This window comes from Ipomoea nil, unplaced genomic scaffold, assembly GCF_001879475.1.
Source record: "Ipomoea nil cultivar Tokyo-kokei standard unplaced genomic scaffold, Asagao_1.1 scaffold0980, whole genome shotgun sequence".
In the NCBI taxonomy this organism is placed as follows: Eukaryota; Viridiplantae; Streptophyta; class Magnoliopsida; order Solanales; family Convolvulaceae; genus Ipomoea; species Ipomoea nil.
The window spans coordinates 1,134,290-1,147,345 of record NW_017617408.1 but is presented as its reverse complement, the minus strand read 5'-3'; the positions used below and the strand labels follow the sequence as shown (position 1 = coordinate 1,147,345).

Below are 13,056 nucleotides of genomic sequence, written 5' to 3'. Positions count from 1 at the left end.
TCCTTTTTCTGACAACTGTCCCATACTCAACAAGTTTTGGTGTAGTTCAGGAACATAGAACACATCAGATATAAAATTGTGAGTACCATCCTTCAACTGAATAGAGATTTTACCTTTTCCCAAAATTGGCACCTTTGACTTATTGCCAAATGTCACTTCAGACCGAACTGATTCATCCAGTTCAGAAAACAATTCTTTCTTCCCACACATATGGTTACTACACCCAGTATCCAAGAACCATATGTTCTTATCTGCAGAAAAACTATCGCTGGCTAAAAGTAAAGTTTCAGAACTCTCACCAGACTTTTCAGCAATGTTTGCTTGATTTCCACGATTGTTGTCCTCATTATACCAACAATCCGCAATCTTGTGCCCATACTTGCCACAATTGTAGCAATGAAATGGAAATTTACCTTGTTTGGTATTACCTCCACCTCTTCCTTGGTTGGAGTTACCACGTCCTCCTCCTTGGTTGAAGTTACCACGACCTCTTCCACTAGAACCTCCTCTTCCTCTTCCACGACCTCTACCAGATCCTCCACCTCTTTGATTAGTGCTAGTCACATTAAGGGTGACTTGACTCTTCAAAGCTTCTTCTGCTAGTGGTTCCGATTTTGACGCAATCCTGTCAATATGACTTTCTACCATACCTTTCAGCTCTGCAATTGATAAGAGCTCAGTTTTGTGTGACTCTGTGATCGAAGCCACCACATGGTCATACTTCATCGGCATAGTTCGAAGAACTTTGTCAACCACTGCACCATCTTCAATCGTATCTCCATATAGCCTCATCTTATTCACCATATCAATAAGACGAGTGAAATACGCATCTACTGTTTCTGTAGAGGTCATCTCACAATTATCGTACAACCTTCTCAACCACTGCAACTTAGACTTCTGCGCCCGATCAACTCCTTTGTGTGACACCTTTAAGATGTCCCAAGCTTGTTTTGCTGTTTGAGCATGAGCTAATTGCTCAAAAATGGAATAATGAACACCTTGGTGAATCTGACCCAAGGCCAATTTATCTCGCCGTATAGCGCCTACATCAGCTCCTTCGGGTAGACCGGGATCAACAAAGCTCCAAAGATTTTGAGCTTGCAAATGTGTGGACATCATAATTTGCCAATAATTGTAATCGAGGTTCCCGTCCAATTTGGGACCCGACCATACAATATTGAAATTTGTGGCCATAATTCACTATGAAAAATACCTTGGGGTTGAAAGGTTGACTGGCTCTGATACCAAATGTTAGATATATTAAATATAATATATTTAATATAATATATATTAAATATAATATAATATATCTATAATATATATATATATAATATATATATATTAGAGAAAGAGGGAGAGAGAGGAAAGAATGCTTTGTAATTCAAATTGATGATTTAAAATGGTTAATAACAAGCCTATTTATAGTGAATACAAAACTAGTAAAGCATAAATTTAGGAGATGCATGCTCCATGTATTGTAAAGTCATGACCCACTTACTGCATCCTCAATCTGCATGCATTGCCACAACTCCCACATACTTGGTTTAATTAAATTATAATAATAATAATAATATTATTATAACAAAATGGAATGATATGAAGGCAAATCTTGCGAATGATGGCACACCGGCGGCAGGAGATTCTTATCATTGTTATCATTACTATAATAATAATAATAATAATAATAATAATAATAATAATAATAATAATAATAATAATAATAATAATAATAATAATAATAATAATAATAATAATAATAATAATAATAATAATAATAATAATAATAGTAGTAGTAGTAGTAGCGGATGTTGTCCGTGCATTGGATTTCGAAGAGGCGGCGCTCCCTCACCCTCAAATGGTGGCAATCACCGAGGAGTCCGGCGAGAAGAAGTAGTGCAAAAATGCTGCAAATGCTGCAAATTATGTAACCCCCAAAGAGCTGAGGTGAATTGAAGCAGTAATAATCAGAGAGATAGTTAATTTGTTTGTTGCTGATAAGTTAGTTGTTATTAGATATTTTTCCTAGCTTTTCTCTCTTTATCTTAGTTAGTATAAATAGGAAATAGAGATTTTACCTGATGAGATTATATTGGGCTTGGAAATTAATAACAATTGCTATTTCTAGCTTTTTCTCTGATCAATTCTCTCTCGACCCTCTCTGATCTGCACTTCTTCTTTCCTTTTTCTTCCTCTTCCCTTTTCCCGTTCACTAGATGGTTCATTACAAATGGTATAAGAGCTAGTTAGCTCGGGTCTTTCTGAGTAACCAGGAAGATCATATCAGCATGACACGAAACCCGCCCTTATCCTCCACATGGAGGCTAAGCTAGAGGCATATAATGCTGCCAATTCCTTGAACCACAACTAGCTTATTAGCTTATTGCAAGATCGATGTGGTGCATGCAGAAATTCTACAATGCAAATTCCTTGACTCACTACTTCAACCTGGCTTGGAGAAATATAATGCTGCGAATTCCTTGCCCTGACCAATATATAATTAATTATATTAAATCTCTCATCCCTTTTCCACTTTATTAATTATAGTATTTGCACTCGTGTGATGCATGGCAATAAATAATAATAATAATAACACAATTAAACAATATGACATAACATTAGACAGACAAAATACTAAAAACAAAATTTGATAAAGTACATAACATTAGACAGACAATGGACGGAGAAGGCATTGACAATTGATGGAGAAAGCATGAGAAAAAGAACTTTACTACTGTTGGGCTTTGCGATGGAGTAGGATAATTTACCAGATGAAGGTATGAAACAATTCAACAGAGAAGTCTTAGAGAAAGGATAATTTTAACATTTTGAATTAATTGCAATCAGCTACTATAGAAACGCCGCTGCCCTATTAGCATTTTGAAAATTAGCTTATTGTTCCAATCAGCTATACCAACAAGCTATTTTACCAAACACTAATTTTAGCGGTTTGACCTAGTCAAACAGCTAAAATTGGTCAAATCAGCTAAAAAATGGCTGATCAGCCAATATCCAAACACCCCCTATTGTACAAGTCATTTTCAGAGAAGGATCTAACATCCCGCAATCTCATATTTAGTCAATATGAAGATTAGAATTTATTGAGCATCGCAGTCCTTAGGGGATTGATTTAGGGCATGTGGATTCTTTTTAATCAAATATTCAATATCAAGGGTTCGGGCCAATGGGTTACTGATAAAAATTAGTGCTCCTGGTTTACCTTTTGTGCAAAATCATTTAAAAAAAATTAGGCACTATCATTTTGTCTAAACACTAAGATTTGAGCTTGGGCAATCCACGAACAGTTCGACAGATTGTGGGCCTAGCGTCCAGTAAGAAGCCTGATTTTGTGTTTTTGATGGAGACAAAGGTGCCACGGGTACATGCAGAACGGATCCGTGTTACGCTTGGGTATGAGGGTTTGTTTTATGTTGATAACGATGGATTGAGTGGAGGAATGACGCTTTTATGGAAGAAGAATAATACGGTAAGACTATTAAGCTACTCGCAGAGTCATATTGATGTGGAAGTAAGCTTGTTTAATAGGTTATGGCGCATGACATGTATCTATGGTATCCCCGAACGAAATAGGCGGGAGGAGACATGGGATTTACTTCGCACTCTGAAGGATAGATCCTTGTTGCCCTGGGTGGTGATAGGGGACTTTAATAATCTTCTATATCAGGCTGAGAAGAAGGGGGGAAATCCGTATCCTAATAGTCTGTTACGGGGTTTCGGAGATGCTGTGGTGACTGTGGTTTGATGCAAATGCCAATGAGAGGTCACCAATATACGTGGCAAAAAGGAAAGGGGACGCCGAATTGGATAGAGGAAAGGTTGGACAAGGCTCTAATAACGAATGATTGGGGTCTGATGAATGAGAATGCATGGTTAGAGAACATTCGAACCCGGGCTTCGGATCACTCGATCCTTTTCCTCAGTATTAATGCGATTTGCATGCCAAGGAGAAGGGGGCCGCGGAGATTCAGGTTTGAGATGGCTTGGCTGTTAGATGAGGGGTGCAAAGAAGTAGTAGAAGCGGCCTGGCATGAGGGGAAAACGGAGGGATTGCTGCATTGTCAGTAGTTGTGTGGGGAGAAGTTAATGCGGTGGGGGGGGGGGGGGGACCAGTTTCATAAATTTGGAAAACGAATTAACCAGCTACAGCAGAGGCAAGATGCCATACAGAATAGGCGAGATTGTGTGGCGCTAGCTGAGTACCAGCAGATTGAGAATTCCCTGAAACGAATAGAGGCCTAGGAGGATGTGTTTTGGAGGCAGCGAGCCAAGCAGCACTAGCTACGCGGGGCTGACGCAAACACAAAATTCTATCACAGGTATGCCTCTGCACGTAGGTAAAAGAATTTTATTTCTAGTATTAAATGTGATGCTGGTAACTGGGTGGAGGGGGATGATATGCATTCCACTATACTGAATTACTTTGACAATATTTTTGCCTCTAATGGATTGAGCTGTGATGATCCGCTATTTGGGGTCCTAACCCCACGAGTCACGTTAGAACAGAGTATGATGCTAGACCTCCCTTTTGAAACTGATGAGGTTAAAGAGGCTCTTTTTTCAATGTATCCGGATAAGGCACCGGGTCCGGATGGGTTAAACCCAGGTTTCTACAAGCAGTTTTGGGAGATAGTGGGAGGAGATGTATCTGGCTTTATAACAAATGCGTTGAATTCCTGTGTATTCCCCGAGGGATTAAATGATACTAACATTGTTTTGATCCCTAAGAAAGAGATGCCTGAGACAGTTGCAGATTTAAGGCCGATTGCGTTGAGTAATGTCATTTACAGAGTTATGGCCAAGATGATAGCAAATAGGATGAAAACACTAATGGGAGGATTAATATCAGAATCCCAGAGTGCTTTTATCCCGGGAAGGCTAATCACTGACAACATCTTGGTAGCGGCAGAGGTGGGGCATTATCTAAATAGAAAGCAGTGTGGTGTAGTGGGTTGGAGTGCATTGAAGCTAGATATGTCAAAGGCCTATGACAGAATGGAGTGGAACTTTCTAAAAAGGATGCTGACTGTTATGGGTTTTAGTGAGAAGTGGATAAAGCTCATTATGCTGTGTGTAACGACTGTTAGTTATACTGTAATGGTCAATGGTATAGCAGGGGGCGTGTAAAACCAACCAGGGGACTCAGGCAGGGAGACCCTCTCTCTCCGTATCTATTTATTATTTGTGCAGAGGCTCTCTCGATGATATTACAGTATGAACAGTTGGCAGGATCTATACATGGATGCAGAGTAGCAAGGGGGGCACCGCCTGTATCACACTTATTTTTTACGGATGATAGTCTCCTATTTTTTAAAGCAAATATCCAGGAGGCGGGAGTTATAAGGCAGTGCCTTGCAAGGTATGAGAAATTGTCAGGCCAGGTGGTGAATTATAATAAATCTAATATATGTTTTAGCAAAAATACCCAGGAGAATGACAGGGCACAGGTAGCGGATTGTCTGGGGTGGTGCAAGCACCCAATTTTGGGAAATATTTGGGCCTACCTTCCTTTGTAGGGAGAAATAAGAGAGCTGTTTTTTCATATGTGGAGGAGAGGATCAGGCAACGAATTGGTTCGTGGAGTAAAAAGTTACTTTCTCAGGCTGGTAAGGAAGTATTGTTGAAAAGTGTAGCGCAATCTATGCCTACCTATTCAATGAGCGTCTTTTTGTTACCTGAGACTGTTTGTTAGTCAATTGAGCGAACTATGAATAAGTATTGGCGGGGAATGGAAGAGACAGGGGAATACATTGGAAGGCTTGGGACAGGTTGTGCATACCAAAAAAGTATGGTGGTATGGGTTTTAAACAGCTAAGGGCTTTTAATCTAGCTATGCTAGGAAAACAGGCATGGCGTTTTTTGACGGACCCAGGAACACTCGCAGCTAAAATCTATAAGGCAAGGTATTATCCCACAACCAGTTTTACAGATGCAACTATTGGCAATTGCCCAAGTTACTATTGGAGAAGTATAATGGCAGCCCATGCAATGGTAGTCTCAGGGGTGCGAAGGAGGATTGTGAATGGACAGACAACTTTAATATGGGGGCATCCGTGGTTACGAGATAATCCTAGCCCATTGATTCAAACAGAAATGCTAGAACAATTGAGGGAGGCACGGGTTGCAGGATTAATTGATTTACAGACTCTTACCTGGGATCCACATATTTTATCTGACTTGTTTATTCCTGAGAATGTGGAGCGAATAAATGTAATCCCTATTAGTCTTGATTACGAAGACTCATGGTATTGGATGAGTGACCCAAAGGGGACATATACGGTCAAGAATGCCTATAGGCGTATTGTGGGTGACTATGAAAATAATCCCGCGATTTTCAATAAATGGATTACAATGTGGAAAGTAAAAGTCCCCCCAAATGGAAAACTTTCTTGTGGAGAGCCATATGTGACATTTTGCCAACAACCATTAACTTGATATTTAAAAGGGTGGAGGTGGACCCAACATGCCCAATGTGTGGTTTAGATCATGAAGATGTGTTACATGCTTTAGTGCTCTGTGAATATTCTAGACTTGTATGGAATATAACACAATTGCCTATCACTAATATTATTGCAGACTCTTTTACAACATGGTTAAAAGGGGCTATGGCGGTCTTGACGGAGGAGCAGACCCAGGTGATGGTAGCAATATTATATTATATCTGGAGAGCCCGGAATTCAGCTGTGTGGAAGGGATCAACGACGCAGCCTGTCCAGTTAGCCAGAGCAGCAACCGTAGCGCTACAGGCATACAGCGCTGCCCAGGCCAGCCGTACCGAGCCGGCAACGGCTTCAGAGCATTTAACCGAACCAAGGGAGGGCGGTCTACGGTGTTATGTGGACGCGGGTTACCGACACGACACAGGCGAGGCTACGTACGACATGTTGATTATAGCGCCAGATGGCTCTTTTGTGGCAGCAAGGAATGGCAAATTACCGATTTGTTTTTCACCACTTATGGCGGAGGCCCAGGCATACAAGGAAGCACTGTCCTGGTTACTTGAACGGAACAACACATCAGTAAGTTTACTCACGGATTGCATGGAATTGACTACGATTATCCGGCACCAACACACGCCGACCCATTCGTACGTTGGGGTCACAATTGACCAATACAGAACACTTATGTCTTTATTTAATCGTATTACTTTGGATTACATCTCTAGACAGGTTAATTTACATGCGCATACTTTAGCTTCGTTAGCTTTTACACAGGATCAAACTATGTACTGGGATGCTATCCCACTTGACGCTATTTCGGCTTTGATTCATTAATACAATCGCAAGATTGACCTTCAAAAAAAAAACACTAAGATTTGAGAGTTATTTCAATGTCCAAAACTCATGTGAAATAATTTCTATATTAAATTAGATTCATCAATAAACTTGAATTTGGACATATTAGACCGTTAGATAGTTATGGGATGTTATAGCTTTCCTTGGGTAGTTTCCTATTCTTTAGGTAGCTTTCTGGTAACTCTCTGTGTATAAATAATGTATGCGTTTCATGAATCAACTCAATCAGAATTCTAAACACTTCATTGGACAAATAACAATTGACTTTTAAATCAATATCAAGTCAATTTTACATTGGGAAAATTGTCCTAGTAATGTTGTTATTATCTTCTAATTAGGGCTATGACTTGTCATCTTTTGAGCAATGCTATATCTACAATTTAGGCAATAATTTCATTTCTGAACACCACAAGTTTCGGCCTTGAGGCAGAAACTTAACAGCTCAAAGTTTCGGCCTCAAGGCCGAAACTGAACAGTTCTGCAACCAGATTCCTTCTCTGGTAAGGACGTTTCGTCCTCTCTGGCAGTGACCGTTCAGGATTAAATTCAACCGTTTTGGAATTAATTTTCTATTAATTCTAATTTTAAATTTGAGTTTAATCCTAGTTAGTGGTCATGGCTGTTGCAGGTGTTACACAATTGGTTTTAATACCAATTAATTGCCATGATGAATGCTATCACTCCAACACCCCTATATAAGAGAGGGTAGAGCAGTAGCATTTTACACAGTACAAGAAACAAAGGAATTCCACTATGTTTTCAGCCCCAAAACTCTGCTTCTACTCTCTTTCTTTAGCTAACAGTGTTCATACTTTGCTTTGTTTGCCGGGTTCTTTGTTTGGGTGCTCAAACAAAGAATCGTAGCACGTTTTATCCTGGGAAACCTAGGCTACAACGCTCCTAGCACTTGTGGGAGGTAGCAAATAAGGTTTTAAGGAAAGAACGATTTGTTCAAACTCGTGCTAATTGCTATCCAAATCATCCTCTTTTTCCTTCCCAATTTTTTCTGTTTTTCCCATATAATAATTGTCTTTCCGTAGGATTATTATTTTTGGGATTTTCCACCTTATTTACCCAAAAATCTTAAAACCTTATCTCCTGTTGGTTGTTTTCTCCTAATTTCCTTGAAGAAATGGAGAACCTTGCTTTGCCAATTCATGGGGAGGAAAATGTTGTTGAGAACAACAATGGTGGGAATGGCAACAATGTTGCAAATTCCCAAGCACCACCAATGAACATTGGTTCACAAGATGGTGGGAGCACCGAGGGATACATTCCCATGACTCCGGTACCTTTGGTACCGAGCGGTTCGGCTAAAAAGCGGGAGAAGTTCACCGGTGTCGGATCGAACTTCAAGCGATGGCAACAAAAGATGTTGTTCTACCTAGCAAGTCTCAGCTTGGCAAGGTTCTTATCCGAGAGTGTTCCTTCCAAGAAGAACATAAAGGACAAGCGAAAGCTGGGTTCGAATGGAGGCATTACCAAGAAGAAGTTTCATGGAAAATGCTTCAATTGTGGAAAGTCTGGCTACAAGTCCTCTGAATGCAAAGTTCCGAAGAAGAAGAACAAGAGTTCTGAAGCCAACATGGTTGAAGAAAGTAGTCAGAAGGAGGTCGAGATTAGCCTTTCGGCTATGGTGACTGAGGTGAACCTCGTGGACTCTAACCCACGAGAGTGGTTCATCGATACTGGTGCAACAAGGCATCTGTGTTGCAACCGAGAGATGTTCAACACCTTTGAGATCGTCGAGGGCGAGAAGGTGTGGATGTGAAACTCTGCTCAGTCTGTTGTGAAAGGCGTGGGCAAGGTGGTTCTGATGATGACTTCCGGGAAGGATCTGACGTTGAACAACGTGCTGTATGTTCCTCAGCTGAGGAAGAATCTGGTGTCTGGCTCGCTGTTGAACAAGCATGGATTCCGTATGGTTAGGGCTGTTAACGAACCGAACATAAACGAACAGAGGCTGTTCATGTTCGTTTGCTAAGCTTTTTAGGATGTTCGTGTTCGTGTTCATTTGTTAAGCTTTTTGAAAATCCTGTTCGTGTTCGTGTTCATTTGTTAAGCTTTTTGAAAATCCTGTTCGTGTTCGTTTGTTAATCGTTTATTAGTGTTCGTTAACGTTCGCGAACATGTGTGTGAACGTGTTCGTTAACATTAACAAACACGTTCACGAACATGTTCGTTAAAAATCACGTTCACGAACATGTTCAATAACGTTAATGAACACGTCCATGAACATGACACGTTCACGAACATATTCATTAATGTTAACAAACTTGTTCACAAACACGTTCACAAACAATAACCAAATAATTGAAATAAACAACATAACTATAAATAAAAATAATAAAAACAAGATTAAAAGAATACGCAAACTCTTTGTTAATCTTACAAGCCAAAATCATCAAAAGTAAATTCAAGTTAAGATGTAGATTCCGCATCTTGCATTTTCTATCTATCTCAAAAATGGGTAAAGCAGCTCTGGGATGCAGCATATGAACTCACCAAAAATTGTTTGCCAAATAGAAACTATTGTCATCATTGTAGATATTTACTAGATTTCAATAGCAACTGTCATTTATCAAGAATAGATGAACTTATCACTGTGAATACCCTGATTCGGTTAAGGCGTTTAATTATGATTCATTTTCTTCTGAGCTAGAAACCAACAATAGATCTCATCTCTAATTCCCACAACGATTTATCAGCCAAACACCGGAGAATCTAAACACAAACCATAATCAAAATAGAAGCTCATAGCTAGTTAAGGGTGAAAAATAATTAAAGACCTTAGCAAAAAAGAAAGTAAACCTTTCAGCATTTGCAGTGACAAAGGCTTCTAAAGCCCACTTTGGATAACAGAACTTTGCTACATACTTCCCAATTCTATAGTCTGGTTCTTGGTTCCCAATTCTATCTTCGGGTTCCTGCTGCTTGTACTTTAGCTTCTCACAATCGATTCAATCATTTTACCCATTCCAAGACCAGATAGCTCCACCTCATTGTGCTGCTTCATATACATTTGTAGAAAACTCAGAAATCCCAAAATCAATTATATAATCACACACATATACCCATAATCACAAATATATATGTATGCTACTTGATATTATATATAAAAAAATAATACATACACAGACACAAACAAATATATTACTCCTTTTTAGCTTCAGATCCAGAAAACAAACAACAATACTTCACATACATATTTTGCACAAATTCATACCCAATTAATGTTGTCGATCCCTCTATTTCATCCACTACTGATTCATGATTCCCTTCAAATGAACCCTAACCCTTCAAATTACAGGAAGGAAAAAGGAATATGCTTACGTGAATGAGAGAATCAAGTAAACTAGAAATTGTGTACACAGGAACTAGAAATTGAGATGAAAAACTAACAAAGAAGAAAGGGCATAATAGAAAAACAAAATTACATAAAAATAAATAAAAGTAAAAGAGCTCAGATCCTCGTGGAGAATACCAGGTACGTGGTGGGTTCGGCGGTAGTGGACGTGGCTTCGGTCTGCTTCACGGTACTAGGTACGTGGACGTCACCGGCGGTGATGGAGGCTGCGGCGGCGGTGATGATGGGTTGGTGGCTATGGCGGTGGTTAAGGGTTAGCGGAAGCGATGGTGATGGTGGCTACGGCAGACGTCGCCGGCGGTGGTGGGTTGGTGGGTTGGTGGCTTCGCTGCCTGTTGCGAACTTCTCTAGTTCCCTACTAGAAGAGTAGGGAGGAATTGGCAGAATGGAGGAATGAGGATGGCTGCGAGGACTGGATGAGTTAAAAACCCTAAGACAATAAAATTACCTTATTACCCTTATTAACATGTTCGCGAACATTATTAAACAAACACTAAACGAGCTTGTTCGCGAACAATATTAAACGAACATAAACGAGCTTGTTCACGAACATTATTAAACGAACACAAACGAGCTTGTTCACGATCTCTTAGCAAACGAGCTTACAATTGTTCAAGCTCTGTTCGTTTATTAACCGAGCTCTAAATTTTGTTTGTTAATGTTCGTTTACCTTAACAAACGAACATAAACGAACGCTTACCGAACACGAACACGAGTAGTTTGCCGAAAGCTCTGTTCGCTAACACCCCTACGTATGGTGTTCGAGTCAGACAAGGTTGTTTTGTCTAAGTTAGGAATGTTTGTAGGCAAAGGTTATGTAACTGATGGGCTTTTTAAGCTCAATGTAATGCCTATTGTCATGAATAAGAGCAAAGTTACTTCTTTTTACTTGCTTGAGTCTTCCAGTTTGTGACATGGTAGACTAGGTCATGTTAATTATAATTCTATACGTAGATTAATTAACATGAACCATATTCCTAATTTTCAAATTAACACAAATAACAAGTGTGAAATTTGTGTTGAGGCAAAACTGATGAAAGTACCTTTCAAATCGGTTGAAAGGGAAACTGAACCACTAGAATTAATCCATAGTGATTTGTGCGATGTTAGATCGATACAAACGAGAGGTGGTAATAAATATTTTATCACGTTTATCGACGATAGCACACGTTATTGCTATGTGTATTTGCTTAAAAGCAAAGACGAAGCCTTGGAAAAATTCATTCTCTATAAGAATGAAGTTGAAAACCAACTTAATCGAAAGATTAAGAAAGTTAAAAGCGATCAAGGTGGTGAGTACGAAGCACCTATTGGTGACTTTTGTGCAAGTCTAGGTGTCATACACGAGCGTATGTCACCTTACGCACCTCAATCGAATGGTGTTGCCGAACGAAAGAATCGTACATTGAAAGATATGATGAATGCGATGCTTATAAGTTCGGGCCTACCTCAAGGCATGTGGGGTGAGGTGATTTTGACAAGTAATTACCTTTTGAACAAGGTACCCCGCAAGAAGCTCGATAAGACTCCTTATGAGCTGTGAAACGGTAGGAAACCTTCCTACCAGTACCTGAAAGTGTGGGGGTGTCTTGCCAAGGTTTTAGTACCAACACCGAAGAAAGTAAAGATAGGTCCTAAGACGGTAGACTGTATCTTTATTGGCTATGCACATAATAGTAGTGCTTATCGGTTCTTATTACATGAGTCCCATAATCCGGACGTACATGAGAACACGATAATAGAATCAAGGAGTGCATATTTCTTCGAAAATATATTTCCTCGTAGGTCCAACGAGGGACCAAGTACGTCAAAACGAATGTTTGACGAAACTATGGATAATGATAGTGGGGAATCTGAGAAAGAACCCGAGCTCGAGCCAAGACGTAGTAAGCGGGCAAGAGTTGAAAAATCATTCGGTCCTGATTTTCTAACTTACTTGTTAGAGTACAATTCGGGTACTCTAACTTGTTTATTAGAAAACGAACCCGATTTTCTATCTTGTTTGATAGAGAATGAGCCTCGAACGTATGTAGAAGCCGTGACTTCTACGGAAGGACCAATGTGGAAAGAGGCTATAAAAAGTGAAGTGGATTCTATCCTACAGAATCACACTTGGGAACTTGTTGATCTTCTCCCGGGTAGTAAACCCTTAGGATCCAAGTGGGTCTTTAAAAGGAAGATGAAACCTGATGGTTCCATCGAGAAGTATAAGGCTAGGCTTGTAATCAAGGGTTACAGGCAATGCGAGGGCCTTGATTACTTTGACACATATTATCCTGTGATGAGAATAAACTCCATTAGGATGATACTTGCCATAGCCGTGCTGCGGAATTTGGAAGTTCATCAAATGGATGTGAAAACAACTTTCTTAAATGGAGA

General features: G+C 39.8%; 1 long non-coding RNA gene across 1 annotated transcript; it reads left to right on the top strand.

Moving 5' to 3' along the window:
• The first annotated feature begins 2,938 nt into the window (after positions 1 to 2,938).
• On the top strand, positions 2,939 to 7,487 carry LOC109179850. Its single transcript, XR_002053988.1, has 3 exons — positions 2,939 to 3,025; positions 6,208 to 6,210; positions 7,477 to 7,487. It is a non-coding gene; the product is annotated as an uncharacterized LOC109179850 (long non-coding RNA).
• The last annotated feature ends 5,569 nt before the right edge of the window (positions 7,488 to 13,056 follow it).